Raw genomic sequence first — 22,871 nt, forward strand, 5'->3', positions numbered from 1 at the left:
TCGGTGCTGAGACCACAGCTATTTACAATATACATCAATGTTTTAGATGGAGGGATTAAAAGTAACATTAGCAAATTTGCAGATGACACAAACCTGGGTGGCAGTGTGAACTGTGAGGAAGATGCTATGAGAAAGCAGTGTGACTTGGACAGGTTGGGTTAGTGGCCAGATGCATGGCAGATGCAGTTTAATGTGGATAAATGTGAGATTATCCACTTTGGTGGCAAATACGGGAGGGCAGATTATTATCTGAATGGTGTCAAGATGTGAGAAGAAGAAGTGCAACAGGATCTGGCGGTCCTTGTTCATCAGTCAATGAAAGTTAGCATGCAGGTACAGCAGGCAGTGAAGAAAGCAAATGACTTGTTAGCCTCTATAACAAGAGGAGTTGCGTACTGGAGCAAAGGTGGCTTCCTCCAGTTGTACAGGGCCCGTGTGAGACCTCACCTGGAATATTGTGTGCAGTTTTGGTCTGCAAATGTGAGGAAGGACATTCATGCTACTGAGGGAGTGCAGCGTTAGGTTCACCAGGTTAATTCCTGGGATGACAAGACTGTCATATGCTGAGAGATATGCTGAGAGGCTGGGTTTATATACTCTGGAATTTAGAAGGATGAGAGGGTATCATTGAAATTTTCTGAGATTATTATGGGTTTGGACAGGCAAGAGGCAGGAAACATGTTCCCAATATTGGGGGAGCCCAGAACCAGGGCCCACAGTTTAAGAATAAGGGGTAAGCCATTAAGAACAGAGATGAGGAAATACTTTTTCACACGGAAATTGTGAGTCTGTGGAATTATCTGCCACAGAGGGCGGTGGAGGCCGGTTTTCTGGATAATTTCAAGATAGAGCCAGATAGAGCTCTTAAAGATAGCGGAATCAGGGGATATGGGGGAAGGCATGAACGGGGTACTGATTGTGGATGATCAGCAACAATCACATTGAATGACGGTGCTGGCTCAAACGGCCGAATGGCCTACTCATGCACCTATTGTCTAGTGAGGTTCCCTGTGGGAGGAGGGGGAGCATTAGGTCCCAGCCCAGTTAGACCACGTGGTGTGAGAGTCTGCAGCGTGGCGACTCCAGGCCTGGTCGAGGCCCGCGGTCGAGTGGCACACGGGCGAAGTGTTGGAAGTGCCGGTCAGCGGATGAATGGGAAGGCAGCGAGGGTCGGCGGCGCCGGCGAGACAGCGAGGGTCGGCGGTGTCGGTGAGTCGGTGAAGGTTGGCGGCAACGGCCACGGGTGAGGTCACATAGAAACATAGAAAATAGGTGCAGGAGTAGGCCATTCGGCCCTTCGAGCATGCACCGCCATTCAATATGATCATGGCTGATTATTCCACTCAGTATCCTGTACCTGCCTTCTCTCCATACCCCCTGATCCCTTTAGCCACAAGGGCCACATCTAACTCCCTCTTAAATATAGCCACTGAACTAGCCTCAACTACATTCTGTGGCAGAGAATTCCACAGATTCACCACTCTCTGTGTGAAAAATGTTTTCCTCATCTCGGTCCTAAAAGATTTCCCCCTTATCCTTAAACTGTGACCCCTTGTTCTGGACTTCCCCAACATCGGGAACAATTTTCTTGCATCTAGCCTGTCCAACCCCTTAAGAATTTTGTAAGTTTCTATAAGATTCCCCCTCAATCTTCTAAATTCTAGCGAGTACAAACCGAGTCTATCCAGTCTTTCTTCATATGAAAGTCCTGACATCACTAAAAGTTAGTATGCAGGTGCAGCAAGCAATCAGGAAGGCCAATGGAGTTTTGGCCTTTATTGCTAGGGGGATTGAGTATAAAAACACGGAGGTCTTGCTGCAGCTGTACACAGTATTAGTGAGACCACATTTGGAATACTGTGTACAGTTCTGGGGTCCATACTTAAGAAAGGATGTACTAGCCCTGGAGGCAGTGCAGCGAAGGTTTACAAGATTAATTCCTGCAATGAGGGGATTGACATATGAGGAAAGGTTAAGTAGGCTGGAACTCTACTCTTTGGAGTTTAGAAGAATGAGAGGCGATCTCATTGAAACATATAAGATCGTGAGGGGCCTTGATCGGGTGGATGCACCGAGGATGTTCCCAATGATCGGGGAAACTAGAACTAGGGGGCATAGTTGCAGAATAAGGGGGGGCTCTTTTAAAACTGAGATGAGGAAGAACTTCTTCACCCAGAGGGTGGTTAATTTATGGAATTCACTGCCCCAGGGAGCAGTGGAAGCAGAAACTTTAAATATATTTAAGACTAAAATAGATGGTTTTTTAGCTGCCAAGGGGATAAGGGGCTACGGGGAGAGGGCAGGGATATGGACCTAGGTATGGTTAGTATAGTAAGACCTGAGTGATCTCCTGGACAAGTGTCGATCGCCTGGATTGGGGTCGGAGAGGAATTTCCCGGATTTTTTTCCCGAATTGGACCTGGGTTTTTATCCGGTTTTTTGCCTCCCCCAGGAGATCACGAGGTTCTTGGGGTGGAGAGGGGTGATAGCGGTATAAAGGGGAGGGTAGTGTCTTGTGTTCTGTGTCTTGTGTCTACTGTTTGTGGGTAAGTGTGTCTGTTTAGTGTTCAGCCATGAGCGAATGGCGGTGCGGGCTCGACGGACCTGGTGGTCTACTCTCGCACCTACTTTCTATGTTTCTATGTTTCTATCCCAGGAATCAGTCTGGTGAACCTTCTCTGTACTCCCTCTATGGCAAGAATGTCCTTCCTCAGATTAGGTGGAGAGTCACGCAGGGAGGTCGACGACACCAGCATCCCCTCCACCCACACAGTGTCAGTGACCGCACTGCACCGGCACCACGACCCCCTACCAGGGTGATTCACCCCCGACCCTCACACCGGGGTGATTCACCTCCCCTCCGACCCACACACTGGGGTGATTCACCCCTCATTCACCCCACATGGGACGATTCACCCCCCGGACCCCCACAATGGGGTGACTCGCCCTCCGGTCCCCCAGATGGGGTGATTCACCCGGGTGCCGGGCTGTCTGTAGCCCCACTGCTGCATTTCAGCCGCCAAACACCAAACGATATTGCCAAGTGCAGGAACTATCTTTGAAGTAGTGGGGATGTGTGCGACTGCCCTATGGCTACAGATATCAGGCCCGTACGAAGCTTTTCAAAAAGGGGGGTGGCATGACGGGATTACAAAAAACTTAATGTGAAATAATTTGCGCTCTGCGCACATCACGAGCGCGAAGCGTGAAGTCCCGCGAAGCGTGAAGTCCCTTAAGCTGGCCCTGGAAGCTCTGGGGGTTTTCATGCTTTCTGATCCATTCTGAGCCTTATTTTGGAGCAATTTTGCACCAAATTTATGACCAATATTTCAGAAATTAACAGGAATCTGAGTGCTTGCCCTCTCCTATAACGTCTCTGCTGCCTTGGGTGATGCAGGACAGGACACGAGCTTTGGGACACGGTGTGAAGCTGTTGCCGTCTGTCCCAGCCTGGTAAAAACCTGGATGGAGTGGATTTGGAGAGGATGTTTCCACTAGTGGGAGAGTCTAGGACCAGTGGCCACAGCCTCAGAATTAAAAGACATTCCTTTAGGAAGGAGATGAGCAGGAATTTCTTAAGTCAGAGGGTGGAGAACTGTGGGAATTCATTGCCACGGACAGCTGTGGAGGTCAAGTCAATGGACATTTTTCAGGAGTAGATTGATAGATTCTTGATTGATACGGGTGTCGGAGGTAATGGGGAGAAGGCAGGAGGATGGGTTTGAGAGGGAAAGATAGATAGAGTCATAGAGTGATACAGTGTGGAAACAGGCCCTTCGGCCCAGCATGTCTCATCTGCACTAGTCCCACCTGCCCACGTTTTTTGTTTTTTTAAATATTTTATTTATTAGAAGTGAGTACAATGCATTGGTACAAAAACAGTTAACATTTAACATTCTCTGTACAACTTCCCTTTTAAAAAAAAAGAGAGGTGAGAAAGGAGAGAAGAAAAAGAGGTTGTGAAAAGTGAAGAGTAGATTAGTGAGCGTGGGTGAAAAACCAATAAAGAAAAAGTGAAAGAGAAGGAATAAATGAAGAAGGAAAGTAGGAGGGAGATTATTCCATTGCCACAGTGAGATGATTTATTTTTAATATTCTAAATCATCTTTCACCCATACCTGAAACTGTTGGTTTTCATGATACTATGTCACCACATGAATCCAAGAAATCAATAAATGGGGACCAACTGCTTAAAAATAGGTCTTGTTTGTCTATTAGGAGGAGTCTCATTTCTTCCAAATGTGCTGTGTCCAGCATATTACTGATCCACATTTTAAATGTTGGTATATTAGCATTTTTCCAAAATTTAAGTATAAGTTTTTTTGCTGTTATTAACCCATAATTGAAAAATGAGTTTTGGTGTGTATTTAATTTGTTCCCATCTCCACTTACTCCAAATATAATCATTTCAGTGTTAGGTTCCATTTTTGTCTTAAATAGCTTTGAGAATATATCAAATATATCACACCAAAATTTATAAAGTTTTGAACAAGAAACAAATGAGTGCGTAATATTGGCATTTTGAGAAAGACATTTATCACAAATGGGAGAAATATTTGGATAAAATTTATTCAACCTAGTTTTGGAATAATATAATCTATGTAATATTTTAAATTGAATTAAGTTATGTCTAGCATTGATCGAACATTTATGTATATGTATCAAATATTTTTCCCATGTTTCTTTTGAGATTTTTATCATTAATTCTTTTTCCCAGACTTCTCTAATTGCCTCTGTTGATGGTAATTCTATATTTAAAATACTGTTATACAAGTATGATATTAATTTTGTTGACTCCGCATTGATATTCATTACTTCTTCCAGTGGGTCTAAAATTATACTTTGGAATCTTGGTATATATTTCTTCATAAAGTCACATACCTGTAGGTATTTAAAATATTGATTGTTATTCAATTTAAATTTTGATTTTAGTTGTTGAAATGATAATAAATTTCCCAATGCATACAAATCACCTACCTTTTTAATTCCCACTTTTTCCCATTGTTTATATGTTTTATCCATACCAGATGGTTTAAATACTGGGTTATTCACTATTGGTGTTAACACTGGTAAGTTTCTTAATTTTAAAGTTAATTTTATTTGTTTCCAGATTCGTATTGTATTTTGTATAATTGGATTCTTCTTATATAACATATTATTCAGCTTTATTGGGGAAAAAATGATCGCTCCTAGATCGTAGGATCCTCTTTCTCCATTCTTATCGATTCCAACTGTTGAGCAGAACTGTCCAACCAATAAATTATATTTTTAATATGTACTGCCCAATAATAGTATAGAAAATTAGGTAATGCAATCTCCCCCCCCCCCCCCACCTCTATGGGTTTGCACAAGTGATTTATTTTAATTCTATGTGCTTTATAATCCCAAATAAAATTAAAAATATTCAAGTCTAATTTTTTTTTAAGTGTTTTGTTATATATATTGGTATAGATTGGAATAAATATATTATTTGTGGTAGCGCTATCATTTTTATAGCGTTTATTCTGCCGATTAGTGACAGTGGATGTTCTCCAAAATTTAATCAGTGAATCAAATGTATTTAATAATGGTATAAAATTAGCATTAAATAATGATTTATATCTTCTAGTAACTTGAATACCCAAATACTTAAATTTTTCCGTTGTGATTTTAAATGGAAATTTTAATAGGTGATTCGCTTTCTGGGGTTTTAATGACATAATTTCACTTTTATTCCAATTTATTCTATAACCGGAGAAAGAGCCAAATTCCTATATTAGATTTAATAGATTCGGGATGCTCGTTTGGGAGTTTGTAATATATAAAAGTATATCATCTGCATATAGTGATATTTTATTAATAGTATCCTTAGTATTATATCCCTGAATATCCGGATACCTTCTTATCATTTCAGCAAGCGGCTCTATCATAAGTGCAATTAGCAGGGGTGATAAAACACAGCCCTGCCTATTGCCCCTCGATAATTGAAATTTTGAAGATAATATATTATTAGTTAGTATTCTTGCCATTGGTTTATCATATAGTAATTTAACCCATCTGATAAAATTCTCTCCCATATTAAATTTTTGGAGTACTTTGTATAAATACTGCCATTCTACCTGATCAAATGCTTTCTCTGCATTCAGAGATATAACTGACAAGTCTTCCTTTTCCGTTTTGTATGAATAAATTATATTAAAAAGGCGTCTCAAATTGTTAGATGATTGTCTTTTAGGTATAAACCCCGTTTGGTCCGGATTTATCAATTCATTAATATATTTACTCAATCTTCTTGCTAAAGTTCTTGCTCAAATTTTCTGATCTGTATTTAGGAGTGATATGGCTCTATATGAGCCCGGTTCTTCTAAGTCCTTATCTTTTTTAGGTATTAACGTAATTGTGGATTCAGCTAATGTTTCTGGTAATTTATTTTCGGTAAAGGCATATTTATATAACTTAAAAAACCGTGGTACCATTAACTCCTGGAAACCTTTATATAATTCATTATTAAAACCATCTGGTCCTGGCGTTTTCCCATTTTTCAGCTCTTTTATTGTTTAACTTATTTCTTCCCTTGTGATCTGTGCTCCTTATTCCTCTTGTTCCAAAATATCCAATTTTGGCAGATTACAATTACCTAAAAATCTACAATTATATTGTCTTCTATTTTAGTTTTAGACGTATACAAGTTTTGATAAAATTGGGCAAACCTTTTATTAATATCCTGGGGTAACATTAATAGTTCACCATTCTCTGATTTGATTTTAGTAATCGTCTTTTCCTTCTCCTGTTTCTTCAATTGTCTAGCCAGAAGTTTATGTGGTTTATCATCAAATTCAAACTGTGCCTGTTTTGTGATCTGAAATAATCTTATTACTCTTGCCGATAATATTCGATTAAGTATAAATTTCAATAATGTGATCTTATTATGTTTATCTATAGTTGGGTCTTTTGCGTTATCTAATTCTAATATTTTAATTTCCTTTTCTAAAGTCTCTTGTTCTATGGAATTCTTTTTATTTTGGTAACTTTGATATGAGATTATAACTCCACGTATAAATGCCTTAAAAGGTTCCCATAATAAAGATGGTGAAATGCTTGGTGTCTCATTTGTATCAAAAAAGAATTTCATTTGTTGTTTTAAATACTCATAACCTTGTGGATTATTAATTAACTGTGTATTAAAGCGCCAAAACGATTTTATACCTGGCGTTCCCTCTAGTTTTAAAGTAAAGGTCAATGGTGAGTGATCAGAAATAATACTATTGTGATATTTAGGGTTAATCGTATAAGGAATTAATTTTGTGTCCACTAAAAAATAATCAATTCTCGAATAAGTTTTATGTACCGCTGAGTAAAATGAGTATTCCCTTCCCGTAGGGTTGACTATTCTCCATACGTCTGTTATATTAGTGTTTTTTTATATATATGTTTAAAAATTCACTAGTTTTAGATTTAACCTTCCTCTTCCTTACTTTTATTGATTTATCTAAATATGTATCTATAACACAAGTAAAATCCCCCCCTAATATTACATTTTGGTAATTATACTCATCTATTATATCCGTGATTTTCTTAAAAAATTGGGGGTTATCAAAATTTGGTGCATAAATATTTATCAGAGTCAGTGGTGTAGAATAAATTTCTCCTGCCACTATAGTGTACCTTCCTTCCTTATCAGATGTAGTGTTCTTTGATATAAATGGTATACCTTTCCGAATGATAATAGCCGTACCTCTAGCTTTAGAAGTAAATGACGAATAATAAGTTTGGCCTATCCAATTTGCTTTAAGTCTCATCTGTGTTTGTAATTTCACATGCGTTTCTTGTAAAAACGCAATATCCACCTATAAGATTTTAATTGAGCCATAATCTTACCCATTTCAATTGGATCGTTCGCACGCCTAATGTTCCAACTACAAAATGTGATTCCTCCATTCCTTTTTCCCCTAATGTCTTGCATTTGGTATCATTTAAAAATAAATTGGATAGGCATATTGATGAGAAGGGAATGGAGGGTTATGGTATGAGTGCAGGCAGGTGGGACTAAGGGAAAAAAGTTGTTCGGCACGGACTTGTAGGGCCGAGATGGCCTGTTTCCGTGCTGTAATTGTCATATGGTTATATGGTTATATGGTTATTCTTAATTAGTTTTGCTAATTTTAATTCATGTGGTGTGGTTAAATACCTTGAGGTTTTGGGTGTGGGGTAACCGTCCCCTATTAACGTTATTTTACATCTCCTCCGTCTATTGAACCTCCATAAGAAGAAAAAAGAAGTGCGTTAAAAATACATAGAAAAAACAGAATACTATTATTAAGTAAACCATATAACAGTGAATTATAATTTTAAAAAAAGAGTGATTTTAAGGTATCAAAAATGGGATACCTTAAATTCTCGTTGCCACCTAAGGTGGCCCGAATATTATTGACTTCCGCCGTTGGAATTGTACATTGAGCTCAGCCCCCAAATTAAGCTGTCCTAGACAATATCATGCCATTTCCCCTTAATATAGCCAAAAATCTTAACCTACATAGAGAAGGAGAAAAAAAAAATTGTAACCAGTCAAGCCAAAAAAAAACAAAAAAAAAACAAAATTTAATCATAAAAAATTATCATCATCATTACTTTTCCACATAATCTCTTAAATACCCAAACTTTAAACCTTCTATAATTCTTATTCCTTACTTACAATAATGAAATCATAAGACATAAGGACAGGCCTTGTCCTTATACTCAGAGATGCACCTAATTACCAGCCTGTTCCAAGGGTTAATTTTCTTTATCTTAATAGTAACCATCTTCCCGTCCGAACCTTTGGAACTATTCCAAATCCTTAACACCTCCCCCTTGACTACAGGTTTATAGTATTATAATGTTCTTATACCTATTTTCATTAGTTATTGAGTATTAGAATACATCCAGGATATATTTCCTTACATTTCATCTATTGAAATTATTTAACTGTTAGTAATTTAATAAGCTTCATATAATTAATTGGTTCTTTACTATTTAATCTTCATTATAATAGTTAAAGCTTTAAATTCAGTCCATAATATCAGTTCTGCTGTTTTTCTTCAGCCTGTCATTTTTTCTTCAGTTGTTTATCTTCTAACTTTTCGTTCAAGGTGAAATCTGAACTCTGTCGTTGAAAACACATTCCATTGAGATAAGGTTGTGAAATTGACGACTGCTTTGGTGCCACCTCCTGCACCCACACACAACTGACTGACTTCATCCACTTCACCACCAACTTCCATCCGGCACTCCAATACACCTGGACGATTTCAGACACTTCCCTACCATTCCTTGACCTCACCATCTCCATCGCAGGGGACAGACTCCTGACCGACATACATTATAAACCCACTGACTCACATGGCTATCTGGACTACACGTCTTCCCACCCTGCCCCCTGTAAAGACTCCATCCCCTACTCCCAATTCCTCCGCCTACGCCGCATCTGTTCCCAGGATGAGACATTTCATACCAGGGCATCGGAAATGTCCTCGTTCTTCAGGGAACGGGGATTCCCCTCCGCCACCATAGATGAGGCTCACACCAGGGTCTCATCCATACCCCGTAACACTGCTCTCTCTCCCCATCCCCGCACACGCAACAAGGGCAGAGTCCCTCTGGTCCTCACCTTTCACCCCACCAGCCGGCAAATACAACACATAATCCTCCGCCATTTCCGCCACCTCCAACGTGACCCCACCACTCGCCACATCTTCCCATCTCCCCCCATGTCTGCCTTCCGCAAAGACCGCTCCCTCCGCAACTCCCTCGTCAATTCTTCCCTTCCCTCCCGCACCACCCCCTCCCCGGGCACTTTCCGTTGCAACCGCAAGAAATGCAACACCTGTCCCTTCACCTCCCCCCTCGACTCCATTAAAGGTCCCAAGCAGTCGTTCCAGGTGCGACAAAGGTTCACCTGTATCTCCTCCAACCTCATCTACTGCATCCGCTGCTCTAGATGTCAGTTGATTTACATCGGTGAGACCAAGCGTAGGTTGGGCGACCGTTTCGCCGAACCTTTCCGCTCAGTCCGCAATAACCTACCTGACCTCCCGGTGGCTCAGCATTTCAACTCCGCCTCCCATTCCCAATCCGACCTCTCTGTCCTGGGTCTCCTCCATTGCCAGAGTGAGCAACAGCGGAAATTGGAGGAACAGCACCTCATATTCCGTCTGGGGTCCTTGCGTCCCTATGGCATCAACATTGAATTCTCCCAATTTGGCTAGCCCGTGCTGTCTCCTCCCCTTCCTTCACCCTCTAGCTGTCTCCTCCCACCCTCCCATCCGCCCGCCCTCGGGCTCCTCCTCCTCCTCCCTTTGTCCTTCTTTCTTTCCCCACCCCCTATCAGTCTGAAGAAGGGTTTCGGCCCGAAACGTCGCCTATTTCCTTCGCTCCATAGATGCTGCTGCACCTGCTGAGTTTCCCCAGCAATTTTGTGTACCTTCCATTGAGATAAGGCTCGTTAGTGTCTGAAGCAGGTCCGCCATCTTAATTGTAGTACAGACTTTTATTGAAAGTTTTAATCCTCATCCTTCTCAATTTTCTGTACAATCTCTTGTGCGTACTTAAGTGCCTTCTCCGGATCCCTGAATGAACGTTGAGTTGTTTTGTTAGAATTAAACATCTTGGCCGGATAAACCACGCCGTATCTTATCCCTCGTTGTTCTTGCAAAGTGTTGAATTTTTGAATTGATTCCTTTTCTCCATTAATTCGCGAGGGTAGTCCCTATAGAATCTCACGCTCCCTCGAATATAAGCTTCTAACCGTGTGGTATCATCTTCAGGAGTTTTTCCGGGGTTGAAATGTCTAAGAACTTCGCAATAATTTGTCTTGGGGGAGCATTTGTTTCTCTTCGGTGAGGACCAACTCTGTGAGCCACATCAATACTCACATTTTCCGTCAGCTTAAAGACCTCTTTGATTATTTTGGAGACAAGCTCCGGCATATCAATTCCTTGCTCTCGTCCCTCCTTTACTCCTACAATCCTTAAGTTCAATCTTCTTGCTCTCGCTTCTAAATCATGACATTTGTCCATCAATTTAATCAATTGCTCCCGATTATCACTTTGTTCCTTTTTCAGAATCGATATTTCACGAGCCATCTCCTTCATTTCAGTTGTAATCTCTTCTGTCACGATGTCAGACTGTTTCATCTCTTCAATCAACATATCAAATTTCTTTTTATGATCACTTTCTAGTCTTTCAAATTCCAGTGCTGTTCTCTGATCAAAGTCACTGAATTTCTGCTTCAGAGAAGTATACATTTCCCTTGATTCTTCTCGAGCAGCATCAATTTTCTTGGATAAGTTAACTTCCAGTTTACAGAGATTGTTCTCCAGTGTAGTATTGATACTGGAAAACATTTCGGAGAAGTCTTTAGTAAGATCTATAGTAAGATTAGCTCTTACCATTTGTTCCAGCTGTTTCAGCTCCTTCTCCTTTTCTTTGGCCTCTCCTCTTGTAGCCATTTCAAATACTGCTTGTTGAGGAATGGACTCTTCTTCTGAGCTTTCAGTTGTTTGATATGAAACAGACTTTGTTGATTGAAGAGCTTCCAAATCTTCTTGAACCTGAAGTCTGATAGTAACTTTCCTGGGTCCTCGTGTGAGTTTTCCTTTTCTCATCTAAAGGTCCCGTTAAACTCCGATTTTTTTGTTGATTTATGATGACGTCACTCCCACGACGCCAAGCAACCTTCGGTGAGTATTTTTTTAAATCGTCCCCGACTTTAGAAAGGCTTTTTATGCGATTCACAGGAAGCTGAGCTCAATGCTGTGCCCTCACCACAACATGGCCACACTGGAAGTGGAATTTTCGTCACTTTTTCGGCTCTTCATGTGCTGAAATTTCGTCGCAATATGCGTCGAATGGTACAACTCTACCATTGTGCCACCGTGCCGCCCCAGATGTAGGTGCAATGTAAGGTCGTATGTGATAGAAGCAGACTAAGGCCATTCGGCCCATCAAGTCTGCTCCGCTATTCAATCATGGCTGATCTATCTCTCCCTCCTAACCCCATTCTCCTGCCTTCTCCCCTTAACCCCTGACACCCGCACTAATCAAGAATCTATCTCTGCCTTAAAAATATCCACTGACCTGGCCTCCACATCCTTCTGTGGTAAAGAATTCCACAGATTCACCACCCTCTGACTAAAGAAATTCCAACATCTCCTTCTCAAAGCAACATCCTTTAATTCTGAGGTTGTGACCTCTGGTCCTTGACTCCGCCACTAGTGGACACATCCTCTCCACATCCACTCTGTCCAAGCCTTTCACTATTCGGTAAGTTTCAATGATGTCCCCCTCATTCTTTTAAACTCCAGCGAGTACAGGCCCAATGCCGATTAACGCTCATCATATGTTAACTCACACATTCCTGCAATAATTCTTGTAAACCTGTAAATATAGAATCTGGGGGTGAATTTGATGAGAATGTGGGGAGAATACAAAGAGATCAGCGTAGGATAAGTGGTGCTTGGACAATATGGACCCGATGGGCCGAAGGGCCTGTTTTGCGCTGTATCACTATTACTAGATTCTCTCCCCTAAATTAAGTATTAACCCAGATAGGTTAAACACAAAGTAGCGGGTCAGGCAGCATCTGTGGAGAACATGGATAGGTGACGTTTCACAGAGTGCTGGAGTATCACAGTGGATCAGGCAGCATCTGTGGAGAACATGGATAGGTGACGTTTCACAGAGTGCTGGAGTATCACAGCGGGTCAGGCAGCATCTGTGGAGAACATGGATAGGTGATTTACATTGAGAAGGGCCCTGACCCAATATGCCATCTATCCATTGCCGCAGGGGTGATGCCTGAGCCGCTGTGTTAGTAAAGTATTTTAGTTTAGTTTAGTTTAGAGATACGGCAGAGTTTAGAGAAACAAGAGGTGTTTCGGCACCGAGTCCCCGGCGCCCAGCGATCCCCGCACACTGACACTACCTTACACTCACTGGGGACAATTGACATTGATACCAAGCCAATCGAGCTGTAAACCTGTAATTCTTTGGAGTGTGGGAGGAAACCGGAAATCTTGGAGAAAACCCACACAGGTCACTGGGAGAACGTACAAACTCGGTACAGACAGCACCCGTAGTCAGGATGAAACCCGGGCCACTGGCGCTGTGAGGCAGCAACTGTACGCTGTCACTTTGTGCTGTGCTCAGGGTTACGGCTCCTGCAGTCTCGCCTCATCTCCAGCAGGGGGCAGAGACTCACCATCAGGACGCCCAACATCATATGATAGTTGTTGATGAGGAATATCAGCTAGTCCCGGCGGGAGGAAATCTCCACGGCAATCCGCAGCACAAAGTTCTCCACCTCCACCTGTGCAGAGAAAGATCGGTCTGCGTCACAGCGCCGTTGGGAACAGCTCCGTCCAAGCCTCGCGACAAAAAGCAGAGTCGTGGGCATACTGTAGCCCAGACCATCACACACACAAACCAACCTCCCTTCCATCAACTCCATCTACACCTTACGCTGCCTCAGCAAGGCCAGTAGCCCAGACCATCAAACCAACCTCCGTTGCATTGACTCCAGCTACACCTCACATTGCCTTGGCAAGGCCAGCAGCATAATCAAGGACCAGTCTCACCCTGGTAACTCTGTTTTCTCTCCGCTCCCATCAAGAAAGAGGTACAGAAGTGTGAAAACGCACACCTCCAGATTATCTTTAGTTGGACTGTATCTTCCACTAAATGTTGTCGCCTTTATCTGTTCCCTGTGGACGACGTGTTTGTACTCGTTCATCGTCGTTTGTTTGACTGGATTTTCACTGTTCCTCAGTACACGTGGTAATGATAATAAACTACATACACACACGAGCACATGTACACATACATACATGCACACACGTACACATGTAATACACATTTACGCACACGTACATACACACATACATATGTGCACACACACCCATACACGCAGACGTGCGTACATGCAGACGTTCATACACACACATGTACGCACACACATACATGAACATACACACACATGTACATACACACACACACATATGTACACACACACACACGTACACATACGTATGCACACACACACATGTATGTACACGCACACATACATATACATACACACCCGTACGCACACATACGTACCACACACACACACGTACCACACACGTACCACGCACACACACACATACACACACACACACGTACCACGCACGCACACACACACACACGCACGCACACGCATACGCACACGCACGCACGCACGCACACACACACACACACACACACACACACACACACGAGATAATCAGCGGGCCAGACAGAAGAGGTCTCTCCTCAAGCCCATTTCCCGGGGTTACGTCCACGCCCGGGTGGGGTTAAAGACGGACGACTCGCTGTCCACGGGCACTCTGGGGGATTTCCGGGACCGCTGGGCACCGCGGGGGGTGGAATGTATCCTTGACAAGGATTATAATATTGTTAATCGTAGAGTGGGTTTGTGTGTGGGGTCTGTGTGTGGGTTTGTGTGTGTGTGTGTGTGTGTGTGTGGGGGGGGGGGGGGGGGGGTTGGGTGTGTTGGTGTGTGGGGCCAGGTGTGTGTTGGTGTGGATGTGGGTGTGTGTGTGTGTGGGTGTATGTGGGGACTGGATGTGTGGGCCAGGTGCGTGTGGGGACTACGTGGTTACAGATTGGGGCAGGAGGTGGGGGTGGGGGTGTGGGGGGGGTGTGGGTGTGTGTGTGGGTGTGTGTGTGGGTGTGTGTGTGGGGGGATGTGGGTGTGTGTGTGTGTGGGGGGGGGGGGTGGGTGTGTGTGTGTGTGTGTGTGTGTGTGTGTGTGTGTGTGTGTGGGTGTGTGTGGAGGGGTGTGGAGGGGTGTGTGTGGGTGTGTGTGTGTGTGTGTGGGTGTGTGTGTGTGTGGAGGGGTGTGTGTGTGTGTGTGTGTGTGTGTGTGTGTGTGTGTGTGTGGGTGTGTGTGTGTGTGTGTGTGTGTGTGTGTGTGCGCGCGCGTGTGTGGGGCCGGGTGTGTACGTGGGCTGCGTGGGGCTTACATAGTGGGGCCGGGTGTCGAGGGCTCCCAGTTTCTGTGGGTCAGTGTGCGAATGCTCTGTGTGTTCAGCTCCAGGATGAACTCAAACCTCGGCCACAGGATCTGGAGAGACACACGGAGCCGTTACTAACCTTGTCCTCTCTTGCAGCATCTTTAACCAAAAATAGATTAATTCCAGTATTTACAACACCAAGAAATTCAGAACAAAACACACCCACACAATACAAGTACAACAAATGTTCTTAAACATGTGGGCTGTCACGGTGGCACAGCGGTACAGTTGCTGCCTTACTGCGAATGCAGCGCTGGAGACCCAGGTTCGATTCCAACTACAGCACGTCTGTACGGAGTTTGTACATTCTCCCTGTGACCTGCGTGGGTTTTCTCTGAGATTCGGTTTCCTACCACGCTCCAAATACGCACAGGTTTGTAGGTTGATTAGCTTGGTAAATGTAAAAATTGTCCCTCGTGGATGTAAGATAGTGTTAATATGCGGGGATCAGTGGTCAGTGTGGACCCGGTGGGCCGAAGGGCCTGTTTCCACTGGGAATCACTAAATTAGGTTAAACTAAACGTGTAAGGAGTGGATCCGGGATAACATAGAAGTAGTGAGAACGGGTGATCGATGGTCGGCTTGGCCTGTTTCCATGCTGTATCTCTAAACTAAACTAAACTTAACCAAACTAGGATGATGCGCAGGCAGCATCTGTGGAGAACATGGATAGGCGACGTTTCACAGAGTGCTGGAGTAACTCAGCAGGTCAGGCAGCATCTGTGGAGAACATGGATAGGCGACGTTTCACAGAGTGCTGGAATAACTCAGCAGGTCAGGCAGCATCTGTGGAGAACATGGATAGGCGACGTTTCACTCAAGTCTGAAGAAGGGTCTCGACCCGAAACGTCACCCTTCTCTCCAGAAATGCTGCCTGTCCTGCTGCGTTACTCAAGCATTTTGTGTCTATCTTCGGTTTAAACCAGCATCTGCAGTTCCCTTCTTAAGACTGGTGTCAGGGGAGAGGGAGATACATAGATAAGGAAGTGTAAGGTGTGACAGGACAGGACAAAGGGAATGGAGATGCAGGAAAATGTAGAACAGACCAGTGTTTGCTGGGAGAAGGTGACAACAAAGCAAACAGAGATAAAATGTAGTCGGAGCCAGTAAGATTGGTTGAAGAACTGTGAAAGGGGAGAGAGAGAGGGAAAGCAAGACTTACTTGAAGCTAGAGAAGTCAATGTATAAGAAGGAACGACAGATGCTGGTATTAACCGAAGATAGACAAAAAGCTGGAGTAACTCAGCGGGAGAGGCAGTGTCTCTGGAGAGAAGCAATGGGGGACGTTTCGGGTCGAGACCCTTTTTCAAACTCAATGGGTGACGTTTTCGGGTCGAGATCCTTCTTCAGAAATCAATGTTCATACTGCTGGGGTGCAAACTGCCCGAGTGAAATATGAGGCGCCGTTTGGACATTCTGCTTCACTTACTTGTCGACAGCAGGGACGTTCCGCTTGGTCATCATGATCTAGAAGCGGAGGATGATGTGGATGGACAGGTAAACGGCGATACTGTCGTAGCAATCGGCAACATAGGTGTCCATGTGTTTCTGAAGGGGAATTACACACCGACCATTCTGATTCACAGATCAGGATCTTACAGAAACATATAACAATACTGTAGGGATTGGACAGGCCGGATGCAGGAATAATGTTCCCCATGTTGGGGGTGTCCAGAACCAGGGCTCACAGTTTAAGAATAAGGGGTAGGCCATTTAAATATGATCATGGCTGATCATCCAACATTAGTTCCCCGTTCCTGCTTTCTCCCCATATCTCTGGATCCCGTTATCCGTAAGAGCTAAATCTAACTCTCTTGAAAGCATCTAGAGAATTGGCCTCCACTGCCTTCTATGACAGAGAATTCCACAGATTCACAACTCTCTGGGTGAAATATTTTTTTCCCTCATCTCCGTTCTAAATGGCCTACCCCTTATTCTTAAATTGTGACCATTGGTTCTGGACTTCCACCAAAATGGGGAGCATTTTTCCTGCATCGAGCCTGTCCGCGGGGAAGGCCAAATGCAAGGGTAAATCATTTCTCTCCACCAGCGGCCAGAGTCTGATAAACTCACCAAGACAATGCTGAGGGTTTTGCCCTTGATGGCGTTGAAGAGATATTGAGCGGAGCTTCCGGTCACGATGAAGAAGTCACAGAGGAAGAGGTATTCACGACAGCTGTTGTCTAGAAGGCCGTAGTGCTGGCTCCGAAACAGGCTCTCAAAGGGGTACTGGGAGGGGGGAGAGTAACGTCACATCACAGAAGATAAGGTACAAAATACTGGAGTAACTCAGCGGGACAGGCAGCATCTCTGGAGAGAAGGAATGGGTGACGTTTCGGGTCGAGACCCTTCTTCAGACTGATGTTTCTTGGACTCCCCCTGACGGAGGGATTGGAAAAGGAGGGAGGGTAGCTCGCTTACCCGAGTGTCGTTCTTCTGTGCTGCGTGGGGCACGATGATGGGGGCTTCCAGTTCCGACGAGGCAATCACGTTTCCACGGTTACCCAGGGAGAAGATGATGTTCCTGTTCTTCAGCGACGGCTTGAGGGAGAAGCATTGAGCAGTGAGTCAACTGTGTAGGAAGGAACTGCAGATGCCGGTTTAAACCGAAGATAGGCACAACATGCTGGAGTAACTCAGCAGGACAGGCAGCATCTCTGGAGAGAAGGAATGGTGGCGTTTCGGGTCGAGACCGTTCTACAGACTCCTTCTGAAGAAGAAGGGTCTCAACCCGAAATGTCGCCCATCCCTTCTCTCCAAAGATGCTGCCTGTCCCGCTGAGTTACTCCAGTCAAGGTTAAATGTTGATGCTTAACCAGAGGAATACCCGAGCTGTGACTACCGAAGTTCACCAGGGTTTAGTTGGCCGTCGTTAGCAGCACAGTGTTAGGATACACAGTCAGCACTGGCAAAGCATTTGTCCGCACTGGGCCTGTACTCGCTGGAGTTTAGAACAATGAGGGGGGGCCTCACTGAAACATACAGAATAGTCAAAGGCTTGGATATAGTGGGTGTGGAGAGGATGTTTCCACTAGTGGGAGAATCTAGGACCAGAGGTTACAGCCTCAGAATTAAATGACGTTCTTTTAGGAAAGAGATGAGGAGAAATGTCTTTAGTCAGAGGGTGATGAATCTGTGGAATTCTTTGCCACAGAAGGCTGTGGAGGCCAAGTCAGTGGGTGTTTTTTAAGGCAGAGATAGATTCTTGATTAGTACGGGTGTCAGATGTTATGCGGAGAAAGCAGGAGAATGGGGTTAGGAGGGAGAGATAAATCAGCCATGATTGAATGGCGGTCAACTTGATGGGCCAACTGGCCTAATTCCACTCCTATTCCTTGTGACCGTAAAGGATATCTTTCTTGGCCGTGTCCTCCACTCCCATCAGATCATCCTTGTCAGCGACCTCTTCATACTGGGGAGGAGAACAAGGTCCAATGGCAGCAGAACACAAATTACACAAGACTTTGCAACAGCGATGGCTGCCTTCATCACGGGCTCTGACCTGCACTTTCATCAGCCGGTTGCTGTAGGACTTGAATTAGGACAGGTAGATCTTGCTGACGGAGTCCACGTATTCATCCCGGATCTCCTTCACCACCTGACGCTCGTTTGCCAGCAAGAACTGGTAGAAAAACCTGAGGGGGGAAGAGCAGGCAATGAGAGTGGGGGGAGGGAGGGAGAATGGGGTTAGGAGGGAGAGATAGATCAGCCATGATTGAATGGTGGAGTAGACTTGATGGGCCAAATGGCCTCATTCTACTCCTATCCCTTATGAATGAATGAATGAATGAATGAATGAGTTTATTGGCCAAATCTGTTTACATACAAGGAATTTGCCTTGGTGCTCCGCTCGCAAGTAACAACACGACATACAGTAAACAATTAAGACTTAAAACATAAAACATTAAACATTAGGAATAAAACATTATATCAGAACTGAACGAGGAGGATGACTCAAATGCAGGCTCAGACACAGGGCAGATCAGTTTTCAGAGTTTAATCGGTCCAAGTCGGTACACAGGTAAGCAAAAAACGGAGGCAACAGTACAATCAAGGAGCAGGCAAAAACAGTAGTCGAAAAACAGGCAATGGTCGAGATAACAAGGTCAAAAGATTTCTAGAGCTGGCACGAGGTGATACACAGTAACATACACAACGAACTGGCAATGAGAACTAAAACACAAAGGGCTTAAATACACAGACTAACAGGGGATAACGAGATACAGGTGATACACACCAGGGCGGGGCCAACAATCACACGAGGGGAAACGACATGACAGGAAATGGGACGTGAAACGTGAGGAGATGTGAGACACCAAAATAAAACAAGAATGCAAACAATAATAATAAAAACAATAAGAAACAGAAACCAGATCAAACGCGAGACCTGACACATTATCGATTAAACATGTGAATGAAATAAAATACCAGAGCAAACGGAGGCTACAGACTTTTGGTTATTGAGTAGGGCTACTGCTCGTGGAAGAAAGCTGTTTTTATGTCTGGCTGTGGCAGCTTTGACAATCCGGAGTCGCCTTCCAGAGGGAAGTGATTCAAAGAGTTTGTGGCCAGGGTGAGAGGGGTCAGAGATGATCTTACCCGCTCGCTTCCTGGCCCTTGCAGTGTACAGTTCGTCAATGTAGGGAAGGTTGCAGCCTTCTCTGCTGATCGGACGATTCGTTGCAGCCACCGGATGTCGTGCTTGGTGGCTGAACTAAACCAGACCATGATGGGGAAGGTATGACCTTATGAGGGGAAAAGGCAGTGGGGGTGGGAGCAGAGTGGGGGGTGGGGGGGAGTGGGGCATAGGAGACGAGGTAGTGAGCGGGGGGAGGGGAACAGGCAGTGGGGGTGGGAGCAGAGAGGGCGGTGGGGGGGGGAGTGGGGCATAGGAGACGAGGTAGTGAGTGGGGGGAGGGGAACAGGCAGTACGGGTGAGGGAGAAGGAGAACAGGTAATGAGGGGGGAGTGGGGCATAGGAGACGAGGTAGTGGGCGGGGGGAGGGGAACAGGCAGTACGGGTGAGGGAGAAGGAGAACAGGTAGTGAGGGGGGAGTGGGGCAACAGGGCAATGATCAATGCAGAGGTGAAACAGGCAGAGTGGGGTGTGGGCAGGTGATGATGCACCTGTACTGTAGCCCCAGTGTGGGAGACATTGTACCTGTATCTCAGTCCTGGGACAGGACAGGGGCAGAGAGATGTGTCACCTGTACCTCAGTCCTGATATGGGACAGGGACAGAGAGAGGCAGCACCTGTATTTCAGCCAGGTACAGGACAGGGACGGAGAGATAACTTACCTGTACCTCAGTTCTCGTGACAGGGATAGAGAGATGTGGCAGACACAAAATGCTGGAGTAACTCAGTGAGGGTGAGGCAGCATCTCTTGAGAGAATGAATGGGTGATGTTTCGGGTCTAGACCTTTCTTCAGGCTGATGTCAGGGGAGGGGGTGGGACAGAGATAGAATGTAGTGGGAGACAGAAAGACTAGTGGGAGAACTGGGAAGGGGAGGGGATGGAGAGAGAGGGAAAGCAAGGGCTATCTGAAGTTAGAGAAGTCAATGTTCATACCGGTGGAGTGTAAACTACCCAAGCGAAATACGAGGGGCTGTTCCTCCAATTTGCGCTGGGCCTCACTCTGACATGGAGGAGGCCCAGGACAGAAAGGTCAGATTGGGAATGGGAGGGGGAGTTGAAGTGCTGAGCCAATGATATATCAGGTAGGTTTAGGTGGACTGAGCGGTGGTGTTCAGCGAAACGATCGCCGAGTCTGCGCTTGATCTCGCCGATGTAGAGAAGTTGACACCTGGAACAGCGGATAAACTAGATGAGGTTGGAGGAGGTGCAGGTGAACCTCTGCCTCACCTGAAAAGACTGTTTGGGTCCTTGGATGGAGTCGAGGGGTAATATGAGAGATGTGGCACCTGTGTCTCACGTCTTGTATGGGGCAGACAATAGAGAATAGACAATAGATGCAGTAGTAGGCCATTTGGACCTTCGAACCAGCACCGCCATTCAATGTGATCATGGCTGATCATCCCCAATCAGTACCCCCTTCTCCCCGTATCCACTGACTTCGCTATTTTTAAGAGCCCTATCTCGCTCTCTCTTGAAAGCATTCAGAGAACCTGCCTCCACTGCCCTCTGAGGCAGAGAATTCCACACACTCACCACTCTCTGTGAGAAAAAGTGTTTCCTCGTCTTCGTTCTAAATGGCTTACTCCTTATTCTTAAACGGTGGCCCCTGCTTCTGGGCTCCCCCAACATTGAGAACATGTTTCTTGCCTCTAGCGTGTCCAAGCCCTTAACAATCGTTTAAGATAGGGAGATGACTTATCCGTACCTCAGTTTTGTTACCTGACGGGGACAGAGAGAGGCCGTACCTATATCTCACCTGTTGTACAGAACAGACACACACACACACAGAGGTGCCATACCTGTATTTCAACAGTGCGTTCTGAGGAACCTGGTAGTTGGTCATGGGTTTGCGAAATGAATAGATCTTCTGCAGAATAAACTCCCTATCTTCGAAACGGCCTGCACAAACGACAAGCAGAACAGTCAACGCTTTGCAGTGGAGTGCTGATCCCTTGAACTTTACCCGCGAACGCCAACCAATGGGTGGCAACTGATGACATTCTGCACTACCCGCTGCGACACCGTTCCTCCATTGTAGAGAAGTTACAGAGAGAGAGAGATGCCGCACCTGTATTTCCAACCTGGTATTGGTCAGTGATAGAGAGAGGCCGTACCTGTGTCTCACCTGTTGTACAGGATAGACAGAGATACAGAGAGTGGAGCAGGCCATTCGGCCCTTCGAGCCAGCAGCACCATTCAATGTGATCATGGCTGATCATCCCCAATCAGTACCCCGTTCCTGCCTTCTCCCCATATCCCCTGACCCCGCTATTTTTAAGAGCCCTATCTAGCTCGCTCTTGAAAATAGTAGAGGGTTTGAGCTGTAGGGAGAGGTTGGAGTGCAGTGTAGGTTCACGTGGTTAATTCCCGGGATAGCGGGACTGTCATATGTTGATAGAATGGAGTGGCTGGGCTTGTACACTCTGGAAGGGTGAGAGGGGATCTTATTGAAACATTTAAGATTGTTAGGGAATTGGAGGCAGGAAACATGTTCCCAATGTTGGGGGAGTCCAGAACCAGGGGCCACAATTTAAGAATAAGGGGTAAGCCATTTTGAACGGAGATGAGGAAACACTGGCACTGTCCAGCCACTCACGTGGTCATGATGTTGGAGTCAGGGCTGTGTGGGTAGGTTTAGGGTGGGTCGGGGTTTGAAATGGGTGGCCTCCACCGCCCTCTGAGGCAAAGAGTTCCACAGACTCACCACTCTGTGAGAAAAAAATGTCCACGTCTTTGTTCTAAATGGAGGGGTATGGACCAAGCACAGGCAAGTGGGACTAGGGTAGATAGGACATTGTTGGTCTGTGCGTCTACCCGATCTATTCCTCTCATGATTTTGGACATTTCTATAACATCTCCCCTCATCCTCCTGCGCTCCATGGAATAGAGACCCAGTCTACTCAACCTCTCCCCACAGCTCACACCCTCTAGTCCTGGCAACATCCTCGTGGACCTCCTTACAAGAGCAGCCCAGTGGAGTCGCTAGCCACAACCCTGCCAGTATCACTGTGGCAGTGCCCCCGAGGCTGTGCCCGCACCCACCTACCTCCAGGATAGTGTCACAGGCAGTGATCTGGTTGTGCAAGCTGGCGATGTTCTCTCCTTGATGTCTGTTGTGGCCGCTGAGGAACGCAGTGAGCTCAGAGCAAAGAGCACAACTCCCACC

At 45.2% G+C, this 22,871-nt stretch overlaps 1 pseudogene; it reads right to left on the reverse strand.

The window, feature by feature from the left end:
- Positions 1-16,535: 16,535 nt before the first annotated feature.
- Positions 16,536-22,871, reverse strand: part of LOC116982303 — a 66,273-nt pseudogene continuing 59,937 nt past the window's right edge.

The sequence above is a fragment of the Amblyraja radiata genome, chromosome 16, assembly GCF_010909765.2.
Source record: "Amblyraja radiata isolate CabotCenter1 chromosome 16, sAmbRad1.1.pri, whole genome shotgun sequence".
NCBI lineage: Eukaryota > Metazoa > Chordata > Chondrichthyes > Rajiformes > Rajidae > Amblyraja > Amblyraja radiata.